Below are 16,714 nucleotides of genomic sequence, written 5' to 3'. Positions count from 1 at the left end.
AAGTTCCAACAGAATGAAAATTCTAGACCAACATTTGAAAAGAGCGTAACAACCAAATTTTATTCCTTCTGATTTTTCGTCTACATATATATCTATATAGGTATGTGGACCAGAGCATTAGTGATTAATCATAGATTTAATCATGATTAACGAATAATGGGTTATTTAATCATTATTCATTAATTATAATCATACAAAAAATACGATTCAATCATTAATCACTTATCATTAATCACAGATTTTTGAATTTAATCACTAATCACTAATCATATTCATGATTGTTTAGTGTTTATTCAATAATCATCAACTTAAATCATTGCATACATCGCTTTTATTCATTAATCTTTAATCATAATCATACAATTTCAAAGGTAAAAAAACATAATTTGGTCGAACAGTTACTTGATTATTTATCACTATGCAAATCATTTAATTTGATTATTCATAATCATTAATCAATAATCATATCGATCGTTAATCATTAATCATACACATATTGTGTCAACATTTAATCACGATCGGTAATCATTAATCATACTTCAAACGTTTTACTCATTAATCATAATCGTTAATCATTGTCAAAAATAAATTTAATCATTAATCATAATCATTATTCATTGTCAAAAATGTATAAATCATTAATCATAATCTTTAATCATAGAGTTGAATGATTTAATCATAACAAATTTAATCATTCATTGGAAGCTTTATTCATTAACGCTCTGATGTGGACAAAGAATCGAAAAGAATAAATTTTGGCTGTTACGCCCTTTTCAAATGTTGGTCTAGAATTGAGATTTTGTTACTGAGTTGCCATATATTTGGCATGTTAAACGTAGTTATGTCAGCTTACCGGTCACTATTTACGTTTCCTGATGATCACATCCTTTGGAGCAGGCCTGCCCAACCTGTTCAAGCTACGGGTCATTTTTAGAACGACTAAATTTTTTTTCAGAATGGTATTTAGTTTTACAAAATGGCTAAAATTATTTCAAAGATTGGTTTTTTCGATTTAATTGCGTTTGATTAGAACTTTTTTTTTCTTTTTAGGTAACGTGGCATGGAATTGTTGGCTTCTTTTCAATACTCGACGCATATTGATTTTACAATCGGTAATCGAATTTCGCAAGCAGATGATGAAGAAAAAGAATTACTTTTTACTGCTTTTATTCTTGATAAAAGTTGTTCACACAGATGTGTACATCTGCTGAGAAAAAATATCTTACAAAAGATGTGTCTTTCTGAAATTTAGATTTGAAACATTCCAAGTACATGATGCGAATCAGTAAGCGGTGTTGAGAAACTGTGTTTTTAAAAATAAGCGAATAGGCTTGAAAAATTATATTGAAAGACTTCGACTGTTTTCTACAAGATTAGAGAAATGTATCAGTTTTCGACAATCAATTGTGCCAAATTGTTTCAATTTTGTTTCAATAGTTTTCATGCTAGAGATTAAAATCTCTCATGCAAGGTACCACGGGTTAGTCAACCAGCTTCGTAATAAAACGACAAATCTGCGTATTCTGCTTCCATTTCTGTGAACATAATTTGGAAATAGTGGTGGTTAAGTTAAGTTTCCTCGCGTAGGTGAAGTCGATTTTCTTTATAACGAGCGTCGCAAAATCACGAATATTGATCGTTTTTGCACATTTTTTTTTCGTGGAAAATGCAAATATCACAAACTAACGTTTATGGCTCATTTCGATTAACAAATAAACGAAGTGTTTTGATTTTCAAGTGTCACAACGTCCGTGTTCTTTCCTATCATTGCCGGAATTCCATCAGTTGTTTTAGCTCCTTCCTACAGGTCTTAACCGTTTCCTGCCCACGCCCTTTTTCAAAGACTTCAATAGGAAGGGATTATCTTTGAGAAACTTTGGGAATTCCTGGGAAAATATCAGGAGCAATTCTTGGGGTAATATCCGGATGAATTCCTGTTGGATTATACGGACGTATTCCTGAAGGAAAATCCTGAAGAATTCCTGGTGGAATATCTGGAAGAATTTTTGGAAGAATATCAGGAGAAACTCCTGGAGGAATATCCGAAGGAATTCTTGGATTCTTAGAAATAACTGGAGGAGTATCCGGAGGCACTCCTGGAAGAATATCCGGTACAACCTCTGTAAGAATTCCTGATTGAATCACCGGAAGAATTCCTGGAGGAATATCCACACAAATTTTGGGAGTATTTTCCGGAGGAATATGCAAAGGAATTTCTGGAGGAATATCCAGACGAATTCCTGGAGGAATATCCAGACGAACTACTGAAGTATTATCCGGAAGAATTCCTGGTGGAATATTCGGAGGAATTCCTGGAAGACTATCCCGAGGAACTCCTGAAGGAAAATCCAATAAAATTTTTGCTTCATTTGCTAATCGATTGGTTGTCGGCGAGAAATAAAACAAATGTTTGCCAGATTGTCCGGACGTTTCGGTCGATTCACTGGCCTTCGACCATCTTCTGCGGACTAATCTTCCTGCCGCTTCCTTACTCTAAGACGGCCATTACTACCGTCTTAGAGTAAGGAAGCGGCTGAAAGATTAGTCCGCCGAAACATAAAATCGCGGCGATCGATCCATTGTCATCACCAATAAAATTTTGGAAAAATATCTGAACAAATCCCTGGAGAAATATGCGAAGTAATATTTGGAGGAGAGTTCAGAGAAATTCCTGGATGAATATCTGGACGAATTCTTGTAGGAATATCAGGAGGAATATCCAGAGGAATTCCTAGAAAGAAATCTTAGAGAAATATCCGAAGTACTGATTAAAAGGGGTTCCTAGAAGAATATTCGTAAGAATTCCTGGTGGAATATCCGGATGAATTTCTGGAAAAATATCCGGAAAAATTTCCTGAGGAACGTCCAAAGGAATTCGTGGAGAAATATCCGGAGAAATTCCTGGAAGATTATCAGGATGAATTCGTTGAGGAATATGTAGAGGAATATCCAGAGGAATTCCTGGAGGAATGTCTCAAAGAATTTCTGGAAGATTTTGCAGAGGAGTTCCTAGACAAATTCCTGGATTAATATCCGGATGAATTCCGGAATATTTAGAGAAATTCCTGAATCAATAACCGGAGAAATTCCTGGAAGCATATCTGGACGAAATCCTGGAGGAATATCCAGACGAATGTCTGGAGAAATATTCGGACGACCTCCTGGTAGAATATCCGGATGAACTCCTGGAGGAATATTCGAAGAAATTCTTGGAGTGTTATCTTAATAGTCTTATTTGCCTTATTTGTCTTATTTGTCTTATTTGTCTTATTTGTCTTATTTGTCTTATTTGTCTTATTTGTCTTATTTGTCTTATTTGTCTTATTTGTCTTATTTGTCTTATTTGTCTTATTTGTCTTATTTGTCTTATTTGTCTTATTTGTCTCATTTGTCTTATTTGTCTTATTTGTCTTATTTGTCTTATTTGTCTTATTTGTCTTATTTGTCTTATTTGTCTTATTTGTCTTATTTGTCTTATTTGTCTTATTTGTCTTATTTGTCTTATTTGTCTTATTTGTCTTATTTGTCTTATTTGTCTTATTTGTCTTATTTGTCTTATTTGTCTTATTTGTCTTATTTGTCTTATTTGTCTTATTTGTCTTATTTGTCTTATTTGTCTTATTTGTCTTATTTGTCTTATTTGTCTTATTTGTCTTATTTGTCTTATTTGTCTTATTTGTCTTATTTGTCTTATTTGTCTTATTTGTCTTATTTGTCTTATTTGTCTTATTTGTCTTATTTGTCTTATTTGTCTTATTTGTCTTATTTGTCTTATTTGTCTTATTTGTCTTATTTGTCTTATTTGTCTTATTTGTCTTATTTGTCTTATTTGTCTTATTTGTCTTATTTGTCTTATTTGTCTTATTTGTCTTATTTGTCTTATTTGTCTTATTTGTCTTATTTGTCTTATTTGTCTTATTTGTCTTATTTGTCTTATTTGTCTTATTTGTCTTATTTGTCTTATTTGTCTTATTTGTCTTATTTGTCTTATTTGTCTTATTTGTCTTATTTGTCTTATTTGTCTTATTTGTCTTATTTGTCTTATTTGTCTTATTTGTCTTATTTGTCTTATTTGTCTTATTTGTCTTATTTGTCTTATTTGTCTTATTTGTCTTATTTGTCTTATTTGTCTTATTTGTCTTATTTGTCTTATTTGTCTTATTTGTCTTATTTGTCTTATTTGTCTTATTTGTCTTATTTGTCTTATTTGTCTTATTTGTCTTATTTGTCTTATTTGTCTTATTTGTCTTATTTGTCTTATTTGTCTTATTTGTCTTATTTGTCTTATTTGTCTTATTTGTCTTATTTGTCTTATTTGTCTTATTTGTCTGTCTTATTGTCTTATTTGTCTTATTTGTCTTATTTGTCTTATTTGTCTTATTTGTCTTATTTGTCTTATTTGTCTTATTTGTCTTATTTGTCTTATTTGTCTTATTTGTCTTAGTAGTAGTCCGAAAAAATGAAGTAATCATAGCCGGTGAAAATGTGTCTAGGGATTGACAAAAATATTATGTTAGCGCTAAATAAAAAAAAATATGATGCATCGGCCGGGAATCGAACCCGGGCCGCCCGCGTGGCAGGCGAGCATTCTACCACTGAACCACCGATGCTACCTATTGGAATATCAGTAGACGAAATTTATTATTTGCTGAATAATAAGGCCGTTACAAATATTTAATTGACTTTTTGTCCTACTAGTCTCCGAAAGGTCGTGGGGGGGGGGGGGATAATAAAAAATAAATATTAAAATGAAAAAATCAAAAAACTCCTCGGATTTGTTAAAGAATGTTTTGAAAATTCTCAAAATTATCCGAATTATATTTTGTTGCCCCCTCAAAATATCATTTTTTGGCAAAAAAAAATCCGAGGGGGGGGAGACAAAATGGATTTTAAATATTTGTATCGGCCTAATTGAAAAATATTATAAAACTCAATTTAACAATTTTATACATCAATTTCCATTCCCAAAATAAAAATTATTTCTAATTGGGCCGTACACTAATCACGTAAGCATTTTTTCTGGGTTTTTTTTCAGCCCCCCTCCCCCAATGTACGATTTTTCCCATACAAATCATTTTTTATGTATATTGAGCGTAAGAAAATGGCAGAACCCCCCTCCTCCCATAAGCGCTTACGTAATTAGTGTACGACCACCACCAGGTAATATGTGAATGTGAATGTTTTAGTATACAAAAGTCAATCCGAAGGTCCTGTGGCGCAATGGATAACGCGTCTGACTACGGATCAGAAGATTCCAGGTTCGACTCCTGGCAGGATCGTTAAGCATATTTTTTTTGCTTTTCTCGTACACCAAGGTGCAACGAAAAGGCTATATATTCACTTCCAAGACGATTTTGTGATAGAAGGTCCAGAAACCCATAGTATTAAATAGCAACCCTATAACCAGAGACCGGCGGAGTGAAAAACTGTCGAAATGGCAACGTATGAAAATGCATGAAATCGTGAAAATAATAATGGCAGCACTTGAACTGTTTGCTTGCCTTTCTTTTTTTTAACGAAGGTAATGGAAATCTGCAACCAGACACTTGGGGAGGCGAACCCAGGTAGTGTGGGGATGGGATCACCACTCCCGACCCACTAAAACCAACTCCTTCCTCTCCAGTCATTCCCCCGGCCCGCAACTAAGCAATACTTCGGAGGGTGACTATTAGGCATTGCGCCCCCTCCATGACGTACACAAGTGCACGTATGCGCCTCAACTCTCCGACACTCCCCATGCAACACATTTGCACTAGACACACTGGCACGACATGTGCCCCAACACTCACCTGCCTATGCCGCTTGAATGATTGCAAGAGGACTAACAGGTACCCTGCAGGGGGTACCCCATGCCGCCATCTCACAACATAGACAGTCCTCAATCAGTATGGTGTTCACCCCGTCCTGCAACAGGGTGGCACCACTTGTCTACCAAGCCGGAGGCGACCCTAGGTTGGTGGCTTCTATGCCGCTCCTACCTCAGCTACGAGGCAGACCCTTTCATGTCTCCTATTTCTGAAGTGCCGCAGAAGCATCAACTCCCCGACACTCCTGCCAGTCATAGCGAGACTTCCGTGTTCCGCCTACTTCTGAGGTGCCGCAGAGGTATCTGCCCCCCGACACTCCTACCAGGCCTAGCGAGACTTCACTCAATCCATCCCTGGCAGCCGGATCACACTACTGCCTAAGCAGCCACTCTGACCACACGTACCATGCGAGTCTGACTTGTGTGCTCGCTCATACATTCAGTCCCAATCGCTTGCACCACTTGTGCACCACCACTTGCGCACCCACCTATTGACATTGTCTTATTTGTCTTATCAGTCAGTGTGGTGGTCTCCCCATCCTGCAACGAGGTGGCACCACTTACCTTACATGTCTCCAATTTCTGAGGTGCCGCAGAAGCATCAACCCTCTGACACTCCTGCCAGTCATAGCGAGACTTTCGTGTCCCCTACTTCTCAGGTGCCGCAGAGGTATCTGCTCCCCCCCCACCGACACTCCTGCCAGGCCTCACCAGACTTCAGTCATTCTAACACTACCGACCATGCGTACCATCCGAGTCTTACTTGTGTACTCACCCATACACTCGGTTCCTCACTCTGTGGGGGTATCACGAGTAATACCCCCAACTCCCATTCGCTTGCACCACATGTGCACCACTTGGGGGTGTGTGGGTACCACCCACTGCCACCCGCTTGCCGCCTAAGCAGCCCTCACTCTGTGGAACCTCCACAGGCTCCGTTAACGACCTGGCTAATTGTTTCACCCCCAGGTCATTCATCCCCTCGGCACGGGTCGCCTGACACCTTGGGATTCGGGGTTAGGGACGCCATATTGTCAGCTTCAGTGTTGTACTGAGCCTGACGATATGGCCGGATTTACACCGTTACGCACTACTTCCAAGTATTCATATCCCAACGTAACGGGCTTGCTTGGATGGATCGATTGGAAACAAGATGGCATCTTTGCCGATCTTTTATTATAGTATTTCTAGTATTATATTTATATCAATCGACTCAGCTCGACGAATTGAGATGATGTCTGTCTGTATGTGTGTGTGCGTGTGTGTATGTATGTGCGCAAAATAAAACTCACTAAACTTTTAGGCACTTATCTTGATCCGATCCGATTGCATTCGACGGGGAATCCTGTCCCATTGTTTGCTTTTGAAAATTGGCCAGATTGGACAATGGGATCAAAAGTTATAACCATAATACGATTTCTATACAAAAAACACGCTATGAAAATCTGACTCAAGTCTTTTTATATAATACAAGAGAAAGGCACAAATACCACTAGGTAGATGAATCAGAATTTTTTTCTTTGTGCATGGAATTTTAATCATTTATCGATCAAACCCATGAGAATGCACAGCTGGAAAAGTGTACGTGGGTGTCAAAAACTTTGTCAGAAGTGGGATTCGAACCCACGCCTTCAGAGAAGACTACGACCTGAACGTAGCGCCTTAGACCGCTCGGCCATCCTGACTCGTTCTCTATGAAGCAAACGTGAAGGTATAACTCACAATTGTTCGTGGCATGGCAAGTAAATTGATATCGAAGATAAGAAAGAAAGTGCGTTAAAAATGTAAATCACATGAGAAAGATCGAAATATGCACAGGATCCAATATTTCCATTCGTTCAGATTTATTTGCATATATATTCCATAATTTCTACATTTGCGCTTAGTGTACGAATGTGTCAAAAAGAAGAAGAGGAAGAAGAAGGAAATAAAAAAGTGCACAAATAAATAAATACACGCAATAGACAAAAAGGAACAAAAACAAAAGAATTAATAGACAAGAATAAAGAGAAATAAATTAAGCATAGAAAAAATTAAGAAAAAAGGAGAATTGAACAATCGAAAGATAAGCAATAAAAAACATCTTAAATAAAAAGAATGAGGCAAAAAAGAGAGAGAGAAAAATTATAGCTGCGAAAAATAAAGAAGAGAGATTTCAATGTCAAACATCACTACATATTTATAATCAACTCCTAATAACCAATAGTTCTTCTTTCAGATTTATGTTGCTTTGCTTCACATAAGAAAATTATACGGTCCTGTGGCGCAATGGATAACGCGTCTGACTACGGATCAGAAGATTCCAGGTTCGACTCCTGGCAGGATCGTTGAACATCAATATTTTGTACGAAACTTGATTACAATAATTCATCAAACTATGTCTGAAGAAGGCATTACACAGTTTATTGTATGCCAGTGCTGGATTCTTTGCAGGGCAATCTATCGTTTACCAAAATCCAATTTTGATGTCGACAAAAAGCTAAGGGGCCCAAGGGTACACTAGTTACGTAAGGTATTTTTCTGGGTTTTTCAACCCAGTGATTCGTTTTATGTCCTAAAAAACATCTTTTTAGTTTCGGGAAAATTAGGATATGTTTATGAAAATTTTCAATTATTTATTGGTACAGTTGCTCCACTGTAGGTTCAAGGGAGTAAGTTTTGTCAGGGAAAATCATTATTTTCAATAAGTAGCTTAGGATAATCTTAATATAAGTTGGATATTACACTGTATTTAAAGCACGACGCATAAACTGAAACCATAGGAAAATTTATAATCACAAAAAATCTTATTTAAACTTCTCTACTTCGTAGTACTCCACTACTTATTGATGGGTACAGTTACATAATCGTTATATAATCAAAAATCCATGTCAGAAGTGGGATTCGAACCCACGCCTTCAGAGAAGACTACGACCTGAACGTAGCGCCTTAGACCGCTCGGCCATCCTGACTTGCTCATAAACTGGCTTGCTCATTATACCAAACATGAAAAAAAAACCCACAATAATCCACCTAGCGGTGATGGTGCCTTTCTCGTGCATTATAATGTTACAAGAAAACCACACAAGAGAGGTCAAAGTTGCACTTTAGGAAGATAGATGCAGTTACTTCCATCAATACACAATTATTTTCGTTTCTTTTGAATGCATTGCAGCAATTTTTGAAAAAATAAATATGGAAAAATGTGGAAAAACATTGATTTTATAATAACTCCGGAACGCAATGGCCGACTAGGCCAATTGTAGCAAGCAAATCGGATAAGGCTAAGTATAAAAAAGTGTGTCTCACATTTTTGTGTACACAAACACATACATACATACACACACACACATCAATTCGTCGAGCTGAGTCGAGTGCTATATAACCGATGGGTCTCCGGGTCTTCTATCAATAGTTTGGTTTTGAATGATCCTATAACCTTTATGTATACTCTGCCGTAATCTGAGAAAGTGACGTAAGCGCCAAATTACAACATGCATGTTTACCATTTTTCTGTTAAAGAGCACGATGAGAACTACTCGTTAACACTATTTTTGGAAAATGGCGTATACGTCACTTTTTCAGATTACGGCAATACTTAGTATGCGCGAAAGGCAGAACATATAATCTTATTGTAAGTAACTGTTACATACAATATAGAATTAATATACTTAAAATAATTGAAAACAAAGATTTAAAGAAAAGAAAAGATAAAAAAATTAATGAAAATGTCTATCTTCTTTTTAATTGAATTCCATCTAGATGTTTGAACCAATATTTGAACGTTATAAACTGGCCAATAGAAGGATTGTTCCCAGATTATATATTTTGGAATTTCAAATTGTGAATAAAAAAGGATCAATTTTTATTGGCCAGTTTAATATACGCCAGAGCACACATCATTCAATTATTTAGCAAAATATCTTTCGTTCCATAGGATTTATGCCCTTTTCCTTCAATACCGCATTTCAAATTAAAAAAAAAAGCGAAGTGAAAAAAGAAACAATTAACTTCATACCCCGAGGCTATTTTCCTCACGGTACTAAATTTAACCGAACTCACTCTCATCCGTGCAGCACGGGGACAGTTTTCAGGCAAGAACAATCAGCTTAACCATCCCCAAAAGTTCCATAAGGAAGCAATAAGGAATTTAAAAGAATGTCCCCAGGATACGCACTCCGAGCGGCGACTACCCGAACGACATTTAGCGACGACGACAATCGCATGCCTTTTCTAATTATGAATATCATTAGCATCGTGGGCAATTGCGCTACGAACGCCGGTCTTTAGTAGACTACAGCGCACTTTTCCAGTTCCGGAGGGTGTGGTGTAAATTTCCTTTTTATTCTTTTCTCTCTGCTGTGCGTTTTTTTTCGATTCGTTTTTATTAAAAGGGGACTATCCAAACTAACAAACCGGATTCCGCGGGCAAAACGATGATCGATGGTGTCATAATCGAGCGGAAGGCCAATCATGATTAACATCTATCATCAAAGGGATTAGGATGGTCGCCGGAATGATTTTTTTTTCTCTGAAGGTCGTTAGGTTGATAAATTCCGAACAAATTACATACCTATACTCGGCGTTCTTGGTTCCCTAGGGTAATGGCCACTCTTCAATGAGTGTAACACCCGATCTTGCGACACATCAAACTTTATGATTTCGAGAGATAAGGTAAGCTCAACAGATGAATTTTTGAGAGTTTTTGGAAGCATTGGCTCCACCCGGAAGCGTTTCGGAGAGCCTGGGTCCTTCAAGAAAGTGAACGAATTTCGATTAGCTCCGGAATCCATCCTACGACATACAAACTATCATTATTTTGAAAGTTATGCTTGATAGATAAATATTTCATAGTTTAAAAAAATGGTCATCTCCGTAAGTGTTTACGAGATTCTCGTTACCTCTGACAAGTAGACAAGTTTCCATTAGCTCCGAAATAAATCTTGCGGCGAATCAAACCTCACATTTGAAAGACAAGACCAAAAGATAAATTTATGAGAATTTTTAAATACATGGGCCACGTCCGGACGTGATCAATGTTTCCAAGAATTCATCCGTTGGTCTTGTCCTTCAAAATCAGGAAATTTGAAATGACGCAAAATGGGTTTCGCAGCTAATCGATATTCGTCCACTTCCATGAGGGAACCAGATTCTCGTTTGCACCAAATTTATGGCCACTTTCGCTGATTTATCAGTTATTTAAAATAAAACCTGATTAATCCACCTAGCGGTGATGGTGCCTTTCTCGTGCATTATGAAAAATAGTATTTTGGCCATTACTTTTGAGCCCGTTGTCCGATCTTGCCAATTTTCAATGAGAAAGAATGGGAGAGTGTTCTGCGTCGGTTGCAACTTGTTGCAAGCAAGTTGCACGGTTAAGGATAAGTGCCTAAAAAATGAGTGACATTTTTTTATGAAATCTATATAATAAAAATGAGTTGAGATTTCCTTCCTGACGATTTAACTCGCGAACGGGTTGATCAATTTGCAAGATTTTTTCCCTATTCAATTCGTTTTGAGATTCGCAAGGTTTGTATATACAAAAAGTTGGTGAATTTAACGGGGAAATGTAAAAAATCATTAGAACAAAATTCTGGGCCAGCTGTTGAGGAAAACAAAACAAAAGCAAAAAATTGATCTAGAGTGCGGTGCTGCAAATAGTTCATTATGACATTTGCAACACCCGGGCAAAGCTGGGTTACTTTCGCTAGTGTTTCTATAAAAAAAGCACTATAGTCCGATATGGCCAATTATCAATAGGAATTAATGAGCAGGACTCTGCGTCAAATTCAAGTTGTTGTGAGTAAATCTAAAGATCAATTGGATTGTTTTCATTATGGTACATGCCCTTTTGGATGTGTAGAATACAATGAGCCAACGTAAAAGATTCTGGGTCATTCAAGAAATCCCTGGAGTTAGGCATTAAGATCTACTGGCGTAACGAAAGATTTTTTTTGTGTGTCTTTATTAAGGAGACTTTCAGCCCGAGGCTGGCTCGTCTCCGCGTAACGAAAGATTTATCTGACTAATTTGAATACGACACATGCCCTTTTGGTTGCATAGGATATGATAAGTCAACGGCAGAGGTTCTAGGTCATCCAAAAAATCGCTGGAGTTAGGCCTTAAGATCTGTACGCAAAACTAAAAATCAATCATACTGTTTCAATCATGGTACATGCCCTTCTCGATGTGTAAAAAAGAATGATCCAACGTGAGAGATTCTGGATCATTCAAGAAATACCGGAAGTCAGGCCTTTAGATCTACACGCGAAGCTAAAGATCAATCGGACTGTTTTAGTTATGGTATATGCCTTTTTGGATGTGTATATAGGATAGAATGTGCCAACGTCAGATATTCTCGGTCATTCAAGAAATAGTCGGAGGTAGGCTTCAAGATCTACACGCATAATCAAAGATCAATCAAACTTTTAAAAAAATGGTACATGTCTTTTTGGATGAGTAGAATAGAATGTGTCCATGTCAGAATTTCTCGATCATAAAAATATCACTGGAATAAGGCTTTATACACGATTATTCAAAGATCAATTGGATGGTTTTAAATGTGGTAGGTATATGTTTATTTGTGATACATTGCATGGAAAAAGATCACAACTTAAAATCTTTGTCATCCGAAAAATCGTTGGAATAAGTCCCCCAGATTTTCAAACGTAGCTAAAGATCAATCGAAATATTCTAAATATGGTACATAGTCTATTTGATCATCGGTCATCCAACAAATCCCTGGAGTTAGGACTACATATATTCAAAGGTAACCAAAGATAAACTAATTTTGAATACGGTTGGGAACAAATGATGTAAAGAATAGAATGTATCAGCGGCAGAAATTTTTGGTCATCCAAGAAATCCTAGGAAGTATGCCTTAAGGTACACGGCGTTAAGCTACACGATTAATCAAAGATCAATCAGATTGTTTCAAATATGGTCCATGCCCTTTGTGATACATAGAATAGAATGAGTTCACAGCTTAGGATCTTGGTCATCCGAGAAATCCTTTGAGATAGGCACTCAGGTCTACACGAGTAACCAAAGATAAATCGATCGATTTTAAATGTGGTACATGCCCATTTTAAATTATAGAATATGATGTGTCTACTCCATAGGTTGTCGGTCATCCAATACAAACCTGAAGTAAGGCCTTAAGATCTATATTCATACAAAAGATAATTATATGCATCAAAAAGGGCATGTACCTTATGTTAAACTATCCGATTGATCTATGTTACGCATGTACTTCTAAAAGCCTTATTCCAGGGACGACCAAGAAGCTATATTTTGAATGTATTATAATCTTTGTATCATAAAAGGTATGTACCATGTCTAAACAGTCCGATCTTTTGTTGCTCCTGAAGACGTTGTGGCTTTACTCCAGAGAATAATTGAATCATTTGTTTGAGAAACTGCATATATCCATTTTACACAATTTCGAGAAAACAACAAAAAACTGTTTTTGAACAAATTGGCATCAAATCTTTCGATTTCTTCGATACAGATCAACAGTTTTTGGCAAAACTCAACACCCTGGGGCACTCTGGTACTTGGGTCGCAATACTTCTACGATTTGAATATACTCGATGGTGGCCGGATTCAAATTCGCAAGCTCGACAGTGCTCTTCCAGCTTTCGTCAATACCGTGTTCGGTTGGGTAGCTGCTGGAGAATCCGAATGGCCTGAAAACAAAACGGTGGTTAATTGTCATCTAGCAACTACAGAAACTCTCAACACGAAAATGCTGAAATTTTGGGCGATCGGAGAGATGATGGAAAACCAATACGATCCCAGGAGGAAGAAGACTGCGAGCAACACTTCCAAGCAACAATCGATCGTGACTCTACCGGTCGATACATAGCACAGTATCCGAAGAAGATTGGTTTCAACGAGAAGATCGGCGATTCTAGGAACACGGCTTTGCGACGATTCGATCAACTGGAGAGGAGGTAAGGAAAGGATCCAAATTTGCATCGACAGTATAGCGAGTACCTCGCTATGGGCCACATGAAACTTATCGGGACATTGCAAGATATAAAGGATGAAGGACGAACCGTTTGTTACCTCCCCCACCATCCCGTCTTTAAAGAGACCAGTTCAACAACAAAGGTCAGGGTGGTATTCGATGGTTCCGCAAAAACAAGTACTGGTGCATCGCTCCTCACAGGTCCGGTCATCCAAGACGATTTGTTGGACCTCATGATCCGATTTCGCAAGCACACCGTAGCATTGGTGGTGGATGTGGCTAAAATGTATCGCCAAGTGCGTATTCATCCGGACGATACACCCCTCAAACGTATTTTGTGGCGATCTGCGCCAACCAGTCCAATTCAAATTTTCGAGCTGCAAACCGTTACGTACGGCTTTCCGTCGTCGTTTACTGCCACGCGTGTACTAAAACAGCTCGCATCTGATGTTGGTAGCAAATATGATCACGCTGGAACAGTGGTGCCGAATGACTTTTATATGGATGATTTTCTCTCAGGAGCAGATACGGTAGAAGAGGCAAAAAGGTTGAGAAATGATGTACAGTCTCTCATGGCGGAGGGAGGGTTTGAACTGCGGAAATGGAGCTCAAATTTATCAGATGTGTTGAGTGGCTTGCCTCCTGATGCACTTGAGGATCAATCGACGCTATATCTTGATGCAGAGCAAAAGGTGAAGACGCTAGGTGTGGCATGGGAGACGGGAACGGACTGTTTACGCGTCGACATACCTACAACATACCATACCTAATCTTTTCAACGATCGCTCAACTGTACGACCCCCTCGGATTAGTTTCTCAGGTTGTGGCATGGGCGAAAATTAAGATGCAACATCTTTGGTTGGTGTCTGTTGACAGGGACGATAAGATCCCATATGAGATTTATGGAAACTGGAAGGATTTCTATGAGCAGCTTCCACTGCTGCAAAGCTTCAAGGTCCCGCGTTGCGTTTTCGTCCCACAATCAACAAATTCCCACTTCCATGTATTCTGCGATGCATCGGAAGCCGGATACAGGGCGTGCATCTACGCGCGATCTACCAATGGGGAAGGTGAACACACCTTGCAGCTAATCGGTTTAAAATCGCAGGTAGCACCAATCAAACGGCTCAGTTTGCCACGTCTCGAGCTGTGTGCAGCATTATTAGGGGCGAAATTCTACGCCAGGGTCTCAGCAGCATTAAGGATGGAAGGCACTCCTTGTCATTTCTGGTCAGATTCTACTAAGGGTATGCGATAAGACATTTTTTCCTAACGAAACGAAACGAAACGAAATTTAAAATGTTTGTGTTGATTCGAAACGAGACGAAACGAAATATATATTTACTTTCGAGACTTCGAAACGATACGAAATCAACATCCATTTAATTCGAAATTTTTCGAAACGAAACGAAATTTTGATTTTTTTTTTCCGCGGAGTTTTCATTACATTATGTACATTATGTACGCAATTCTTAATTCATTTTCTAAAGGTCAAACAACTGCTTTGTAACCAATAGAATTATAGTCACAGAAGAAGCAGTTTGTGATAAATCGCCGTTTTCCCGTTTACCATTGACGATAAGGCAATACCCCAGCATTTGTGCCACTTTCAAAGGAATTTATCGTGGAGTGGGTTCTCCCGAATTCGATCAATTTTATATCAGTTCAGTTTTATATCAGTAAGTATGTATATAAAAATTTAGGAATTATGGGATTTATTTTGTATTCTAATTCAAATTCAATTTAAAACTTATTTTATTTAAGACTAATGTAATTATGCTGAAGCATATTTCATATTCATTTATCGGCGTGGTTTTATGGCATTGAGCTAAATCAAAACCAGAATATTAGAAGAAAGTATACGCAGATAGAGAAATGTTATTAACATACATTTGCTCACTAGACGAATCCTCTGCACCTATCCAAAATGCACAAAAATATGTCTTTCAGATTATGTTTCAGAAATGCGATCGCAAAGATTGTACGACTGCAGTTTGTCAGTTTGGCAGTTTGTATGGCAGTTTTTCATACAAAAGCATGTAAAAATGGATATAATTTCCTTCAAAATTCAACCTTTTTCAAGGAGGCTCGGAGACCGGAGACTTATGTACAACCAACTCGACGAACCAAGCTGTTTGTCCTTGTATGTGTTTGTGCATATGAGGCATGCAACAATCGTTGTCAAATTTTCATCCTCAACCGACTTCAATTGAGTGCAAGAAACAGCAACTATGGACAGTATGAGCCGGACGCCCTTACAGTCAATTTAGGATTAGGTAGGCTGACCAGATCATTTCGGTGAAAAAATTGGACAAACGTGTTTGCACAACGGGAGTCAAAAAACTTGTGACAATATTCAAAGCAGTGGAAAATCAAAATTTATGGGCTTAATTTTCATTTTTCGTGTTAGAAGTTGGATAAAATTTTTAGAGTGAATTACTCACCACCATAACTTTCTATTGTATTAAGTTAGTTGTGGAAAAGTCTTGAACTACAAATATTTCACTGTTCAAAGGGGCGAGAACAAAAACACGAAGAAACAAAAAATTAGGCATTTTTAATATTTTAAAACAAATATGGTATTTTGAAATTTTATTTTGATCTACTCTACATTAACACATACATTAAGGATTTTATCACTGACCAATATCAAAAACTTTTCCAATTCTGAACAGTTGAATTTTCCCGTCATTTTTTTATTCGCTCAATCGGTTCTTTATTTTATTTGAGGTCAACTTCCCCAATGAACCTATATTTTTGACGCCTTTAAGTATTTTTTAAATTTAAAACAGAAATAAAAAGTGCTGTTTTTAAAGATTAGCCTAACATTTGCTTGATTTTGAACGAAAATCGAGTGTATTTTTCAGGGTGATTTAAATTTTTTAAATAGTTAAAGGCTTAAAAAATATGAGTTCTTTGGGAAAACTAGGCCTAAAAGAATCGATTGAGACATTAAA

General features: G+C 37.4%; 5 non-coding genes across 5 annotated transcripts; 2 read left to right on the top strand and 3 right to left on the bottom strand.

Moving 5' to 3' along the window:
- Positions 1-4,539: 4,539 nt before the first annotated feature.
- Positions 4,540-4,610, bottom strand: Trnag-gcc (transfer RNA glycine (anticodon GCC)). Its single transcript has one exon. It is a non-coding gene; the product is annotated as a tRNA-Gly (tRNA).
- Positions 4,611-5,206: 596 nt separating this feature from the next.
- Trnar-acg (transfer RNA arginine (anticodon ACG)) lies at positions 5,207-5,279 on the top strand. Its single transcript has one exon. It is a non-coding gene; the product is annotated as a tRNA-Arg (tRNA).
- Positions 5,280-7,408: 2,129 nt separating this feature from the next.
- On the bottom strand, positions 7,409-7,491 carry Trnal-cag (transfer RNA leucine (anticodon CAG)). The gene has a single exon. It is a non-coding gene; the product is annotated as a tRNA-Leu (tRNA).
- A 569-nt stretch (positions 7,492-8,060) lies between these two features.
- On the top strand, positions 8,061-8,133 carry Trnar-acg (transfer RNA arginine (anticodon ACG)). Its single transcript has one exon. It is a non-coding gene; the product is annotated as a tRNA-Arg (tRNA).
- Positions 8,134-8,674: 541 nt separating this feature from the next.
- Positions 8,675-8,757, bottom strand: Trnal-cag (transfer RNA leucine (anticodon CAG)). Its single transcript has one exon. It is a non-coding gene; the product is annotated as a tRNA-Leu (tRNA).
- Between the last annotated feature and the right edge of the window lie 7,957 nt (positions 8,758-16,714).

The sequence above is a fragment of the Armigeres subalbatus genome, chromosome 3, assembly GCF_024139115.2.
Source record: "Armigeres subalbatus isolate Guangzhou_Male chromosome 3, GZ_Asu_2, whole genome shotgun sequence".
In the NCBI taxonomy this organism is placed as follows: Eukaryota; Metazoa; Arthropoda; class Insecta; order Diptera; family Culicidae; genus Armigeres; species Armigeres subalbatus.
This window is presented reverse-complemented; position numbering and strand designations above follow the sequence as displayed.